Consider the following 12,168-nt stretch of genomic DNA (forward strand, 5'->3'; position numbering starts at 1 on the left):
GAAAGTTGAGTATTGTAGCTCTTCTCTGGTTTTTGCCTCTCCCCTGATCAGGGTCACCTCCCTGGCCCATTGCTCAGCCACTTACTGGCTTACTGGCTTACTGGCACTTGTCTTTGTTTCAGTTCCCCCCAACCATTTCTGAAGTCAAATAAGACTCTTGCTCAGCCGTGAGAGGAGCACTAAAGCCAGCTTCTAAGGTAAACATTCACCTGGGTTCTCTTCTGGGGATTTTTAGGAGGCTCTTCCTGGGTCTCTCCCATGCTGGGTTCCCTGTTGGACTCTGGCAGCAGCTGAGAGAAGCCTACTCTAATTTGTGTTGCTACCAAGTAATGCAGCAGCGAAGTTACTGGGCACCCAGCTCCAAGGAGCCCCTTTGCCCCTGGTAGTACCAGGTCTGCTGAGCTGAGCCGTGAGATGGGCCAGTCCTAGCTCTTGGCCATCATCATGATGTCTTTGGAGATTGCCCTTGGAAATGACTGGCTAAGAGCCTCAGGGTTTGAATGTCATAGAAGAAAGAAATGATATCCTCTGAACACTGGGTTTGCACCTTCTACAGCATCCTCATTTGTTTTTGTCCCTCCATCTTAGGAAAAAGCAGCCTTGACTACTGCAATAGACTCAGTCTATAAGGGAGATAGGCAAGCATATAAACAATGTCAATCCAGCATATTGGTCCTGTAGCTAATGGGCTGCTGTCCTTCAAGGTGTGGTGGGGCAGAATGATTGGTGTCAGAGAAGTGGAGTAGCTTAAAGCTTATTTTAAGACAAAGAATGGATTGAGGGTATGGTTCACAGTCTTCATGCCTTGATATGTGTCAACAGTTCACCCTCCTCAGTGTGTTAGCTTTCCATCACTATAACAAAACACCTGAGATAATTGCCATATAAAGAAGAAAGATTGATTTTGGCTCACAGTTTTATAGGTTCTAGTCCATAATTAGTGCTTTATTTTGGGCTGATGGTAAGGCAGCCCATCATAGTGGGAGCATAACAAGGGGCAAAGAGAAAGAGACTGGGGTCCCATAATCCCCTTTGAGGCACACCTCAGATGACCTAAGGGTCTCCCACTAGACCCCACCACCTAAAGCTACCACCATTCTGCAGTAGTGCTACTCTAGGGACCAAACCTTTAACACATGTGCTTTTAAGGGGCATTCAAGTTCTAAACTGTAGCGCTCAGGCCCGCACTGTCCAGTCCATGTGTTACTTCCATGGGCCTATGCAAGCTGGCCTCCACGTCTTGTGCCATGTGGCAAAGGGCCCATTAGTGCATATGGAACAAGGCACCACCCCAACCACACCAGCTTGATACATTCTCTCCCAGCATGGAAGAATGTACCTCCTTGAAGTTGTTCATACCTGACTGCTCTGGGCCATGGCTTCTGCGGCCCCTCATTGATTTCCCCAGAACAGTGTGGCTCTTCCATCACTTTGGCCCCAGATCATTTGCCATTTTCCTGAACATATTCTGTGATATTTTCTTAAAATGCTGAGAGATCACTCTCTAGAACCTCTATCTGAGGCTCTGCCTTTGAAAGAGGGTATGAAAGTTTACGAATGTACTAACAGTGTGAATGGTGCCAGTTCCTGAGGCTTACCTCTACTTCTGATCCATCCCACTGATTTAATGTCCATAATGCTTTTTTTGTTGTTATTATTATGGTTGTATATGCACATGAAACCTACAATTGTAGGCATTTTAAGTGTATTGTTCAGGGGCATCAAGTATATTCACATTACTTTATGATCCTCAACACTACTATCTAGAACCTTTCAACACCCCACAGACTTTTCCATTAAACCATAACTGTTATAGCAACTACCATTCTACTTACTGTCTCTGTAAATTTCATTTAGAAAACACATTTTCATAATTAAAAATATGCTAGTCATAAATTAGTATAATTGGTGAGGAGAACTGAAGATTGAACCTAGGGGCACTCTACCACTGAGTTATATCCCCAGACCTTTTTAAAATTAGTTTTCTATTTTGAGAGACAAGGTCTTGCTGTTTCCATGGCTAATCTTGCACTTGCAATCCTCCTGCTTCAGTCTCCTGAATATCTGGGATTACAGGTGTATGCCTCTGTATATGGCTCCTAATTTCTTTTTTGCAAAGTTAATTCATAGAAATGCTACTGATTTTTGCAAGTTGATTTTGTGCCCTCCAACTTAATTCATTTACTAATTCAAACAGTTGGGTTTTTTGTTTTGTTTTGTTTTGCTTTTATGGAGTCTTCAGTAATTTCTAAATATAAGATCAGAGATAATTCAGCTTCATTTTAAATTTAGATATATTTAATTTTTTTCTCTTGTCTAATTTGTCAGGCTAGGATTCCTAGTGCTATGGTGAAAAGAAGTGGTGAGACTGGACATCCTTGTCATGTCCCTGATCTTAGAGGGAAAACATTCAAATTTTCACAGTTGAATATGATCTTAGCTCTGGCCTTTATGGGTTGAGCTACATTTCCTTTATATCTAAATTGTTGAGAGTTTTTCTTTTAATCATAAGACACTGAATTTTGTTGAATATCTTTTCATCATCTGTTGATATAATCAGATAGTTTTTGACTTTCATTCTCTTACTGTGGTGTATCACATATATTGATTTGCATATGTTATACCATACTTGCATGCCAATGATAAATTCCACCTAATCATGGTAAATGAACTTTTTAATAGGTTGTTGAATTTGGTTTGCCAGTATTTCATTGAGGATTGTTGCAAATATGTGAATCAGGGATATCAGCCTGCAATTTCCTTTTCTTTTGGTATCCTTGTCTGGTTTGCTTTACAAAATGATTTTTGTCATTTTCCCCTTTATTTGACTTCTTTGGAAAAGTTTGAGAAGGATTGGTTTTTTCTCTTAAGTATCTATTAGAATTCAGCAATGAAGTCATCAGGCCCTGGGCTTTTCTTTGATAGGTGACTTTTTTATTACTATTTCAATCTGCATGCTCATTATTGGTCTGTTCAGATTTTCTATTTCTTCATTATTTTGTCTTGGCAGGTTGTATCTAGGAATTTCTCTCTTCTAGTTTATCCAATTTGTTAGTGTATAAATCATAGTAGTCTCTTAGGACTTTTTTGCATTCATGTGGTATTGATTGTAAAGTATCTTTTTTTACTTTTTATTTTGAGTCTTCTCTTTCTTCTTAGTGTAGCTAAAGATGTGTTGATTTTGTTTATCTTTCCAAAAAACCTACTCTTGTTTCCACTGATCTTTTCTATTGTTTTTCTGGACTATATTTCATGTATTTCTGCTCTCATCTTTATTATTTTCTTTCTTCTACCTACTTTAGGCTTTTTTGCTCTTATTTTTCTAGTTCTTTAAGGTGTGATATTAGGTTATTTAGAATCTTTTTTAATGTAGGCATTTATTGCTATAAATTTTCCTCTTAAAATTGCTTTTCCTGTGTCCCATAAGTTTTGATATGTTGTGTTTCCATTTTTTATTTGTGTTGAAATACTTTTAATTTCCCTTTAATTTCTTCTTTGAAGAAATGCTTGTGAGCATGTTGTTTAATTTCCACATATTTGTGAATTTTCCAAAATTATTGTTATACTATTGTGGCTTGAAAAGATACTTAATATGATTTAATCTTCTTAAGTTTGTTAAGACTTATTTTGTGGTCTAACATATGAACTATTCGAGAGAATGTGTACTTTACACTGTTGCTATTATTGGATGGATTCTGGATTTATTTGTAAGGTCCATTTTGTCCAAAAGGCAGTTCATATCTAAAGCTTCTTATTGATTTTTTTTTGTCTTGATGAACTGTTTATTGTTGAAAGTGTGTCATTAAAGTTCTCTAATTTTTTTTAATGAACCAGGGCCTCACACAAGCTAGGTAAGCTGTCTACCACTGAGCTACATCTGAAATCTGAAATCTCCTTATTTTACAGTATTTCTGTCCCTTATCTGGTTAAATCTTGGGGAGTTCATCAGTGGGTATAGCAAATGCCTCTAGTATCAGGGTGGGGGTCTAGCTCTTTATGGCAGCTGAGCTAGAGCCTGGAGCATGATAATGCATAGTGAGAGCTTTCTCCAGGCCCAAAGTGTAAACCACCTTCCTATATGATGACTCCTGTGTCCAAACTGTGAGCAGACCCAGTGTAGCCATAAAGCCCCAGTCTGGATGCAGGCATTTGTGGGTGGGACACACTTCCAGGTTGGAAATTGTGAGGAGTGATTCCTTCCCCAAAGCAGTTCAACAATGACCATTTCTTGGGAAGAGAAAGGCTGTGGAGCTACATTTCCCTTTTTGAATAGTATGGTAACCTCAAGGGCAAGAGATATGAATGTACTCCACAAAAGAGGCCACTGGGAGCCACAGTGGTTCTTACCATGTGGCTGATACCAATAGCCTCCACCATTATTTTTCCTAGCTGTCTCCTGGTGTCTCTGCTAATTTAATTAGTAACCCTTTTATACGGCTATTCTCCATTTTGTGTTCTGTTGTATTACTGCAGATTCTTTAATGGGCCCCTAAAACCTCTCTGGATTATTTTGGCTGATAGAAGAATGAAGGTTGACTTCTCTTACTGTGCCATTTTGGATTTCTATACCCAGAAGCTCTGAGTACATTTTTTTTTTTTTTTGTGGTGCTGGGGTTCAAACCCAGGGCTTTGTGCATGCAAGGCAAGCACTCTACCAACTGAGCTATATCCCCAGCCCACTAAGTACAATTTTTAAATTCAGTATATTTCTTTTTGTGCAGGGAGAATACCATTATGATTAATTGGGGTTCAAATTTGATGTTCCCTATAAAAAATGATTGCAAAAATTCATATATCAAATCAGAAGAGCTATATAAAATCAAGCAGTGGATTGGGTTGGTCCTCAGGTATAGTTTGCCAGAGCTTGTACCAGGTGCTCAATAACAAACTGGTGAATGAATGGAATCAATTCTAGTCTCACCTACTCCTTGGTGACAATTTCAGCATAGAAATAAGCTTGGATTGAAAACAAACTGCTCTCATGGAAATGGCACATCAGTTTTACAGCAGCTTCTCCCATATCTGCCTCTTTTTACTTCAAGGACATACTCAGTGAGTGAAGCTTGGTTGGCCTTCAAGTGGAGTTAGGGAATCCTAGAGCATGATTCTGCATGATTTATTCCTCAGGGAGTCTTTGTGTACTGCTTAGAGTTCTCACTCTTTACTTCCAAACACAGCAAAAACAAACAAACAAAGCAAACACAGCACTTAAGTACAACTGTGTTAAAGATGGTGCCAAACAGGCCCAAATAGAGACAGAGAATAGGATGCTGTTATTATGCCTAACTAACAGCTGGCTTATCTCTTCCTTATATTCTTGACAATGATACATCTCAAACTCTCAAGGTGCTTAGAAATTACTAGAGGCTCTTGTTAAAAGTCAGAGTCAGATTCTGAGGTGGGATGGAGATTCTGCATTTTGAGTGACCTCCAGGTGGTAGGGATGCACTGGCCTGGGCAGTATGTTTTGAGAAGTATGCCCCTTCTCTACCTGGAGGCCCAGACAGTCAGGCCAGGTAGGCACTCTCTGAGGTGAAAATTCTTTAATTATCCAATGTATTAAAAAATAAAGGAATTATCCAATGTGTTAAATTATCCAATGTATTAAATTAATTATCCAATGTATTAAAAAATAAAGGAATGCCAAAAAGCAGTTACAAAAATATTGACATATTTTGAATGTTCACAGTTTAACAAATTGACTTATCTATCATGCCTGCACAGATATGATGTAATATAATTGTGCCTGTCACAGAATAATTATGACATTTATAAAAGTATATTAATTCCTAAAGCACTGTGGGTGTGTGATGTGGGAGTGGGACACAACTTTAAGTTTAAGCAATGGACATCTTTCCCTCTTGTTAATTTTCTCTGGGACTGAATGTATGATATTATTTTAAAATAATGTTGAAAAGTCTGAAATGGAAGTTCTTCATGCATAGGGTAGCCATTCTACCCCTGGCTCTAGTGCACTTGTACTAAGGAGTAGACCTCAGAGAGCAGGATCCCAGCCTAACATGCAGTGTCTGCTGTCCATCTTTGCTTGGGACTGCCTTTTTCCAGATCATTGTCACAAGGAATTTCTAATTCCCCCAGGAACCCTACTCTGTTTCATCCACAGAGGCTAAGGTGACCCTGTGGTCTCAACTAGACATTACATAAAAGGTAGAGATTAAAGTGGAGCAAATTGGGAAGTGAAGCTGGAGCTGAAGGAGCTGCAGGTATTTCCAGCTGGCCAGGCACTTTTCAGGGGATGGGGTTGGCCCTGGCCTTGGTAGAACTCTTTCAAGGAATCTCAGAAACTGAATCCAGTTACTCTGAGCCTGGGCATGTTTCTTGATTTGCTACTATTTACTTTGACGTATTATAGAAAGGGCTATCTTTGAATTATAAAAATTTTCATTTTAGGGGAGAAATTACAACAGCATATTTTACAAAAAGAAGTGAATTTAGCATTGGCTATAGTTCAGATGGGAGTCCCCAAAATGTTCATGTGCTGGAAGCATGGTCCCCAGTGTGGTAGTGTGAGGTAGGACCCTTAAGAGGTTAATGGGAGGTTATTAGGTCATTTGACTCCACCCTCACAAATGGATTAATGCTGTCTCATAAGAGTGAGTCAGGTTAGGTAGAAATGGATTAGTTCCCGTGAGAACAGGTTTTTATGAAAAGAGTGAGCCTGCCCCTCCCTGGTCTCTTGCTCCCTTGCTCTTACACATGCCCTTCTACAAGTGACTGTTTGCCTTTTCTGCCACGTTGTAATATAGCCAAGTGACCCTCACCAGGACATTGGCACCATTCTCTTAGACCTCCAGAACTGTGAACCTAATAAACCTCCTTTCTTTTTAAGTACCCATCCACAGGTATTTTTAATGGCAACACAACGCAGACCAAGACAGAATACTTAATTATTATTAGACTTGAAACACAGCCTGTCCCCCTACATACCCAATAAATGTGCATGCTTATTCTCACTGCATCCCAGGAACCTGACACCCTGTTTGGTGACCAGTAGGTCTCAGTGAATGAATGAAGTTTTAAGAGCAGTCCTTTAGACTCTTATTTCACAGCTGTGCCTGGAATTGCCTTTTGAGATCCTCAACTCATGGATTATGTCCCTTATTCCACTCAGCTTCACATCCTTGCTGGCAGAAACTCAGAACCCAGAATGCCAAGATCAACTCTCCTAGTGGTAACTTAACCTAGACATCTGTCTTCCTTCAAACACCTGGTACTGTTACCCCATTTACTGTCTATACTTGTTCCTTATGCAGATAGGAACAAATACAGACAGTAAATGGGGTAACCAATCCTTAGTGGATGCCAAAGCCCCAGGCTCTACAACCGGGAGAGCCAGGGCTGTGAACACTCACACTCTCCCAGGTCTCTCTTTTCCAGGTCACTACAGGCATTGTTCCTGGTGACCATCTTCTGTGGCCAGGATGATGACAGCTGCCTCAGGTGTTCCCCTTTAGAAGTGTTCTGAATCCTTTCTTTCTTGTTTATCCAATTTCCAGGGCAGGCTGAGCAAGTTCCTTAGAGAATAGGTTGGCATCACACCAAACCCTTTCAGCATTTAAAACCATTTTCTCCCAGGCTACAGCTCAATGGAGGCTCACCTGGCTGTGTGATTACCCTTTAGCCTCTGCTTCCTCCTGTCCCTGGGGCTGGAGAATAAATCAAGTGCTTCCTGGGGGACTGAGAAAGTGTGTTCTGTTTAAGGATAAGAGCATCATTTAGACATAATGAAAGATGCAGAAGAGACATTTGGCTTGGACTAAGACAAACCATTTCTAAACCAGTCATTGCTGTCTGAATGTGGTAGAATCTCTTTCCACCACAGGGACAAGGCTGGGATTGTGCAGCTCTTAAATAAATAAATGAGCTCAGAAATGAGTGTAAGAGGGCTTTCGAATAGTGAGTATGCTTGGAATGCACCACCAAGAAATAAATGTTACCTCTGTTTCCCTGAAGAGTGGGAGACTTTCATAAACTCTCAGGAGCCTGAAATAAACACAGAATTTAAAATAAGAAATAAAAATCACAAAAACAAAGGCATGTGAGCACATTTCTAATTGTCTAAAAGTCAATCTATTGATGTAATTTAATTTCCAACTGGTATATGATACATATCAATTAAGATTTCATTAAAGAATATTATCCCAGAGAAAAGAAACACAGCTGCAAATAATTAGTAAGCAGAGGAGGAAGTGAAGGGTGAAGGATCCCAAGCCCAGCTTGCCCAGTGCTTTCTGTTGCAAATAACCAAAAGTCAATCAAAATGGCTCAAAGTGTAAGGACTTTTACTTGCTTGTATAGCTTGAAAATCCAGAAGTGGGACAGGCTTCTAGAGTGTGGATCCATGCCAAAACCCCTAGTTTCCTGTGGTCTCTCTGCACCTCCACCCTCAAAATCAGTTTTATCCCAAAACTGCCACTCTCAGTTCCTCCTCCCTCATTCCTTTATTGACTTGATGGAAAACACAATTTTGCTAATTTGCCTGTGGATGTGAAAGTGCACTCTCCGAGGCAGGTGGGCCTAATCTGAATCTTGGCTCTGCCTGAGAGCTGTGCATCTTTGTCATCATGTGAAACTCTTAAGCACCAGGTTCCTCATCTGGAAAATGAAAATAATTGTAATAGCCTGAATCCTAAGATTGTTGTCAGTGTAAATGAGAGTGTGAGATGGTGGCTGGCATACAGTAGTCACTTGATAAATGCAAGGGTTCATTCTTGGTCTTCATGTAACTTACAGAAGTGTGCACAGTGTTAGACACCATGCTAGTTGAAGGAGATGAGAGTTATTGGGAATACAGAAAAGGAACTAGGCTGTTAGGACACCATGTAGTAGTATCCCACCCTTCATATCCTGTAAGACTAGACGTGGGATTGGCATCTGGTAGACAACAGAGATAAGCAGGAGAAATGGGGAAGAAGGCAACACTGGCCTCCAGCATCACTTGGGGGGTCTTAAACTCCTTTATTCAAAGCACATATTTGGTCTGATGTTTAGTTTCAATTAAAATACCCTAAGTATCTTAGTATAATGGGAAAAAAGTGGTCAACTTCTTTGAGAACCTGTGTGGTGTACAGCTGAATAAGAAGACAGGTGTGGGGGAAGTTATTTTCCTTGTTATTTAATTCTGGATGAAGTAAGGATAAATATTTCACTGTGCTTAGAAATTTTCAATGCTTTGAGTAGATGTCAAAAATTGAAATGGCTAAGGAACTTCCTCTGGGAAGAGAAAAAGCAATGGAAATCTATTTTTAAAAATCAAAAGTTAAGATAGTCCTTTCCCTATTGCCTGTCATTCTTCCTCTTATGTTCTGCTCACTTTGAGGGGCAGCCAATGAGAATCCGTAGTTTTAAGCATCATCTTTCTAAATCAATCCATTTAACAAATTTGATTTTACCATTTTCTGCCAGCCACTGTGCCTGGTGCCATTGGGGCATATATAAGGTAAGAAGGTCACAGAGTAGTGAGTAGATAACAGCAGGAGAAACAGGGAATTATGGATCCCACCGAGACCCTTTAGAAGGCTCAACTAACCCACAAAGATAGATATTGGAACTCTGTAAAGATACCTGTGTTAGCTGCAGATTTTACCTCGAAGACCCCTATTTGTATCAGAACCTCCCACCCTTCCTGCCTCAGAAGGGAAAATCTGAGACACCAACAGAAGAGAACTGATTTGCCCCAACTATGCCCCAAGAGACCAACTCAGGTCAGAACACAGTTCTAGGATCCCTCCTCAGAACATTTCCCTCCTGTTGGGGGCTAACAGCCCGTTTCCATCTGAATAAATCATCATTTAGTATAAAATACCATGAAAGAAATCAAGTTACAAAGGAAAAACTGTCAGGCATTTTTTCAAGTTGGTTTGGCAGTTACTGGTTGAAAAAGACTGTTATAAACATGGTGGCTCTAGATATACTTGCCCTTAAAAATGGGAAAAGAAAACAAACAAACAAGCCCTGAGGAAATACAATCTGTTAAATTCATCTTTTAAAAGTTTTATTTAACGGTTTTCTGCTTAGCGCACAGGACATTTTCTTGCCTAGAAAAATGAATATCTAATGTGGGGGAGGAACTGAGTAGCAAGGCCAATGAAGCTCTGATTAATGTCAATGCTGGGCCACCAGCCCTGGCAGGGGCTTTCTGGCTCATAGAGAAAGGACTGCCTTGGAAAGGAAAGCAGAGATGTTCTTTAGGGATAGGAATGTGTTGGGAGAAATTCCTTTTAAGCCAGGGTATGAAGAAGTTACTGGACCTCCCCATTGCAGCAGTTTCAAAGGCAGTGAGCTCCAATTTCACTCAGAACCAGTGGTGTCATTTGCCAACAAGAGCAGCTGTTTTGCTGTCAAAAAAGAAAAGAACAGGAAAAAAACCACTGACTTAAAGAAGGCAGTGGATATTTTTACTGTGCAAAGGATAATTTCAACACATCTGGGCAAGATCTTAAACTTACCAACTGCATAATCTAAGACTTTCATGCTTCCTAGGGATGTTTTATTAAATTGCTTCCAAGTTTTATCACTTTATTTCCAATTTGTAGCCCTGGGGACAGAACAAAAATGATTTTGTGAATCATGGGAAATGATTCAAGCTGGATACAATTTGATATTAACTGAAGGTACTCAGGAGCCACAAAGGAACTGAGCACTTTTTCCTAGATTCTGAAATGGATCTGAAGTGGCAAACGGTTATTTTTTCCTCTTAATTTAATAAAATGACAGAACAAGTTATTAAAGATCTGACACCCACTAGAATTCTGAACTACTGGGTAAATTGAATTACTTTTTCCAAATAATACAGAAGGGGAAAATAAAAGCATGCAAGTTATGGTGCCTAAGAATAAATGAAGAAAACATGTTTAGTTTTATGAAGAAATCAAATCTGTGAGACTTTTTTTTTTAAAGAATGAATTAGGATTAAAGAGAAAAAGAACATTTCTTTATAATTTGCCTTGTAAATGGCCTTCCTGGTATGTGTGGCTTAGGAAATACCTGCAATCTGTGTGGTCACGTCATTATGAAAAGAATGACACTGCCTTTGAAAAATGCATGTATGCCACATGTGAAAACATGAAAAAAATGAGCATTCTCATTTAGCCCAAACCCGTGTTAATGAATAGACAATGTTTTAATGTATAATGTGTGTTCTTGTGGCTTATTCTTAGAATTGTTGACCTGGTTTTATACAGTTGTTCCAAAGTGTGAGGGCGGGGGTACTGGTTTCAGCACCTACTCACCATACCAAAATCTGCAAATGGTCCAGTCCCTTATATAAAAATGGTGTAGTGTTTTCATAGAACATACATACATCCTTCTATAAACTGTAGTCTCTAGGTGACTTATAATAATGTAATGCTATGTAAATAGTTGTTATACTATATTATTTAGGGAATAATGATGAGCAGAAATGTCTGTACATGCTCAGCACAGAAGCAACTTAAAAAAACAAATTAAGTGGATTGAATCTGTGGCTATGAAACCCACAGATAGGAAGGGCTGATTGTATTTTGTTCTGAATTAATTTCTACCTCCCACCAGGGAAAAATACTTGTAAATACATTCAAGTGTGCATATGGCATTACATGCTTAAGAAGAAAATGATGGTGGAAGTTACTGCTTCAATATAAAGTAAGTTTTTCTCTAAATATTGTCACTCAAAATGTTGTTCATAAGCAACATCTTATATAGTTTAGTTGAGGAAGACACAATGGTCTAAAATGGGGTATCAGATTAAACAAAAAATAAAAATGTCCACTTAACTTTAAATTTCAAATAAACAACATTTTTTTATGAATAGATATGTTCCATGCAACATTTGGAACATTATTATACTAAAAATAATTTTGTCATTTATTGAAAATTTAACTGAACAACTTGTATTTTATCCTATAGTCCTAGTCTAAAATGACCTTGAAATATTAGTTTTGGATGCTTACAGAGGTTACCTGATAGAATGGGTATTTAAAAAAAGACAAAGAAATTGAACAGGTTTATTAGATAGTAATTATTTGGGGTGGTTTGATGCACCCAATTATAGTTGCTGGATATATCGAAAATAAACCTTATAAAAAATCACTTAAAAAGCATACAATAAGTGTTTTCCATATGGTGATTGCCAGATGAAAAACAAAAGAAAAGACAACTGTTTTCTAC

At 38.9% G+C, this 12,168-nt stretch overlaps 1 protein-coding gene across 11 annotated transcripts in view; it reads right to left on the reverse strand.

Annotated features, from left to right (window-relative positions):
- The window catches only part of Cdk8 (cyclin dependent kinase 8), a 220,935-nt gene that overhangs the window by 87,032 nt on the left and 121,735 nt on the right, over window positions 1–12,168 (reverse strand). For 9 of the 11 annotated variants that reach the window (XR_013423247.1, XR_013423245.1, XR_013423243.1 and 6 more), the window contains exons 13-14: window positions 10,470–10,558; window positions 7,959–8,004 (exon numbers count right to left, since the gene is read on the reverse strand). The gene's annotated coding sequence lies outside the window, so the exon portion shown is untranslated. Of the gene's footprint in view, window positions 1–7,958; window positions 8,005–10,184; window positions 10,359–10,469; window positions 10,559–12,168 lie in introns of those variants that run through there. The other 2 variants (XR_013423248.1, XR_013423250.1) reach the window with 2 other exon arrangements.

This window comes from Ictidomys tridecemlineatus, chromosome 6 (assembly GCF_052094955.1).
Source record: "Ictidomys tridecemlineatus isolate mIctTri1 chromosome 6, mIctTri1.hap1, whole genome shotgun sequence".
In the NCBI taxonomy this organism is placed as follows: domain Eukaryota; kingdom Metazoa; phylum Chordata; class Mammalia; order Rodentia; family Sciuridae; genus Ictidomys; species Ictidomys tridecemlineatus.